Source organism: Rhagoletis zephyria, unplaced genomic scaffold, assembly GCF_001687245.7.
Source record: "Rhagoletis zephyria isolate East Lansing unplaced genomic scaffold, Rhagoletis_zephyria_1.1 Rzeph_scaffold_00008, whole genome shotgun sequence".
Lineage (NCBI taxonomy): Eukaryota > Metazoa > Arthropoda > Insecta > Diptera > Tephritidae > Rhagoletis > Rhagoletis zephyria.
The window spans coordinates 92,687-95,990 of record NW_016157092.1 but is presented as its reverse complement, the minus strand read 5'-3'; the positions used below and the strand labels follow the sequence as shown (position 1 = coordinate 95,990).

Here is a 3,304-nt window from a genome sequence, read left to right as displayed (position 1 = left end):
ATTGAAAGTTAATGTACTTGAAAAATTTGTTGTACGCAGAAATACATTTTAATTGCAGTCTAAATTTCTTGTTGTTTACATAGAAACCAACTGCCCACAGCTATATGCATACATACATATATTTACACATGAAATATTAAATGACCAATTAACAAATTTGAAATGAATATTTAATAAATACACACAAATGCACATTTACGAATATGTATGAAATATATGAATTCAATAGAACACCTGAAAACAACTGTTTAGGCCAACGGCCTAAATTTGTCGCAGCATTTTCGACCCACCCTAATGCTTAACATAGCTTCATTATTATGTCAACTGTCGAACTGTTTACCACTATGTTACTTATGCTAAAATGTCCCTTCGGTAAATATACAGTTCGACAGGCTACAGTAAGAATAAATTTAAACCGGTCACTTACTTGTTTTCCGAGAGTGAATCCAAGAGGACGTTTTTCCAGCCACCGTGTTCCGAGTCAAATCAAAGGTAACCTGTAAAACCAAATATATACATACATATATTAATACCAATATCGATATTGAATAAACACGAATTTATACTTAATATTAATACAAACGTTTTTGCTTTATTTCTCATTCCAACAAATTAAATCGGCCACGACCTTGCTCAAAGCGTTGTGCCGGTTTAACAACAACGTTTGAAAATACATAGCATGTAAAAAACTAGTTGGCTCAACATTAATATTTTAAAGTTTGGACTTTATAAATGCGTATTTATGTTTGTGTGGCATGTAGCAACATTTTTGTTTTCAGTTATTAATTAAAATGAAAAACAACGATTTTTTCTTTATTAATTGAATTACATACATTAAACATACAGCCGTTTATAAAAAAAGAATTTATCTCAAAAATAGATTGAATTCAAAAAAATCAAACCAAAATACATACATAATATGTTTAATATGTAATATGCATGGCATTGTGAAGTTATACCAAGTGTAGATTTATTTGAAAATTTGCCTTTAAAATTTAAATAAGGTAGCCGAATGTGATAATAGATGAAAAGCAATTTCGATATATCAAGGGAGCGTGGGACCTCCCATACAAACAGAAGTTTTCACACAACATATCTCTGGAAGTATTCATCGTAGAGTGCTGCATTTTATAAAATGTCAACCCCAAACCAATGGAAAAATGGGAGTTATTAAAAAGGAGGCGTGGCTCCTTCCATACAAACTGAATATCTCACATTAGATGTGATGTTATGTGATAAATTCAGTTTGTATGGGAGTTGCCACGTTCCCTTGATATGTATATCGAAATTGCTTTTCATCTAATATCATCCCTGGATAGTCTGGAGTCGATGTACAAAATTTCAAAAATATCGGTACAGCTGTCCTCGAGTTTTTCGAACAGAAAAAATGGCTTTCAAAATATATCTATATATATAAAACAAAGTCGTGTTAGTTACACCTGTTATAACTCAAGAACAGCTGGACCGATTTTTATGATATTTGTTTTTTGAATTTGTCTACCTTCACGGTCAAAAATTTGGGTTTAATTTTTAAACCGCGCTGGGACTACTGCCTTTTTTAAACTTTTATAGTCTACTTTTTAAACCAATCAATAGTTTTACGCAATTTTTAATATATGTGACCTGGTCTACGAAAAGGGAGCTTACGTGCGAAAACTAGTTTTCTGTGAAAAAGCTGTTAAAAGTAAGCAACTCGTTTCGTCAGTTTCTCATTATCTCGTTAATTGTTCTCCGCGCCGGACGTCCAGTAAGTGTTGTTGTTGGTCCAGTAAGTGTTGTTGTTGGTCGGAATATTATTATAGTTCATCGTGTAAGTTGCTAGTGTGGAACATTTAAAAAAGTAACACTGAAGAAGTGACGTTTACTGTTTCTGTTGATTACATCTATCAGTGGTACATCTATCACAATCTTCGCAGCTTAGTTTCGGATATATCTAAAGTAGATATTGTGGCTCCATTGCCGAAAGATTTGCCATCGAAGAAACGGAAGGCAAAAACTAGTGAAGATGTTCTCAAACCAGACGAGGAACCAGGTCCATCTTCCTCAGGATCAACACGTAAAAAGATCTCAAGGAAAACGACAACAAAGAAAAATGCATAAACTACTCAGCATTATTATTTTTGGCCCATAATACGTTTTTCTAGTGTATAATCATGTCTTTATAGCTTATAATTCAATATATTTTGTTCATTACCAATAAATTTATTTTGTCGTGTTTTTACTCTTCTTTCTCTACATTTTTAGTACACTTCTAAGCAAGTTAGGATTTTCTGTTTTTCACCACGTGAAAAAGCATCTCATCTTCCATCCGAATCAACCAAAAAGTGAAAATTGATTTTTTGACACCTAAGCCCCCTTTCCGTAGACCAGGTCACATATTCTGGTATAAATTTTAGCCCAAAAAGTTCGTGGTTTAAAAATCAAACCAAAATGTTTTAATTCTAGTTTCTAGGTTTCAAATATAGAAACTTTGGTTTAAAATCTAAACCGAAATAGAATATGTTTGCACAGCGAGTTGTGTTGATTCAAACTCAACATATGAAAGCACATTTACATGCGTGGCTGTAGCTGAGTGTGCAAAGATGCTTGATACAATTGGTTGCTACCAAGGCTGTCCGGGTTCAATCCCAACCAGACGGAGCATGAAATTTAAGATTGTTTTTTTTTTATTCTTAATTATGAAAATGTTTGGGTTTAACATTTAAACCGAATTGTTTAAATTCTAAACCCAACATATGTGCTCTCTTTTTTCTAAACTTGGAAGGTTTGTATTTGAAACTGAATTTAGTTTGGTCATATATGTAGTCCAAAAAGTTTAAAATTAAAACCGAAATTTTTAACCGTGTTCCGAATAGCAGAATAACTATTAAAACAACCGCTAGGTGACGCTGGAGTCGAGTTACAAGTAAAACCCAAGGCGTATGCAATAAGGTGGTATCGGTACGCCAACAACAAAATGTACATGTATTTTGTTTTTGCTTTTGCGGCGAGGACTGTCAAAAATTTCATAGGAATGATGTGAAAGAAAACAAAAAACAATAAACTATCAACTGCTCCAACCAATCAACAGCAGCCATTTGACATATGAAGCCGTGAGGCGAAGAAAAATAAAAGGGTGCTGCTATCACCTGTTAAATACGCCTTGGTAAAACCCTTATTCGCCTCATATTTGAGATATGTATTGGCAATAGGAAAAACAATATTATTACAGCCTTCAGGTGGCATTGGAGTCGAGCTATTACTAAAAATAGTGTTTAAGGCCCGATTATTCTCAGATTCAAAATATGTATTGATAACAGGAAAA

General features: G+C 33.3%; 1 long non-coding RNA gene across 1 annotated transcript; it reads right to left on the bottom strand.

Moving 5' to 3' along the window:
* Positions 1 to 312: 312 nt before the first annotated feature.
* On the bottom strand, positions 313 to 657 carry LOC108358034 (uncharacterized). The gene is made up of 2 exons (XR_001846696.1): positions 584 to 657; positions 313 to 497 (listed from the first exon to the last, which is right to left on the bottom strand). It is a non-coding gene; the product is annotated as an uncharacterized LOC108358034 (long non-coding RNA).
* Positions 658 to 3,304: the final 2,647 nt, after the last annotated feature.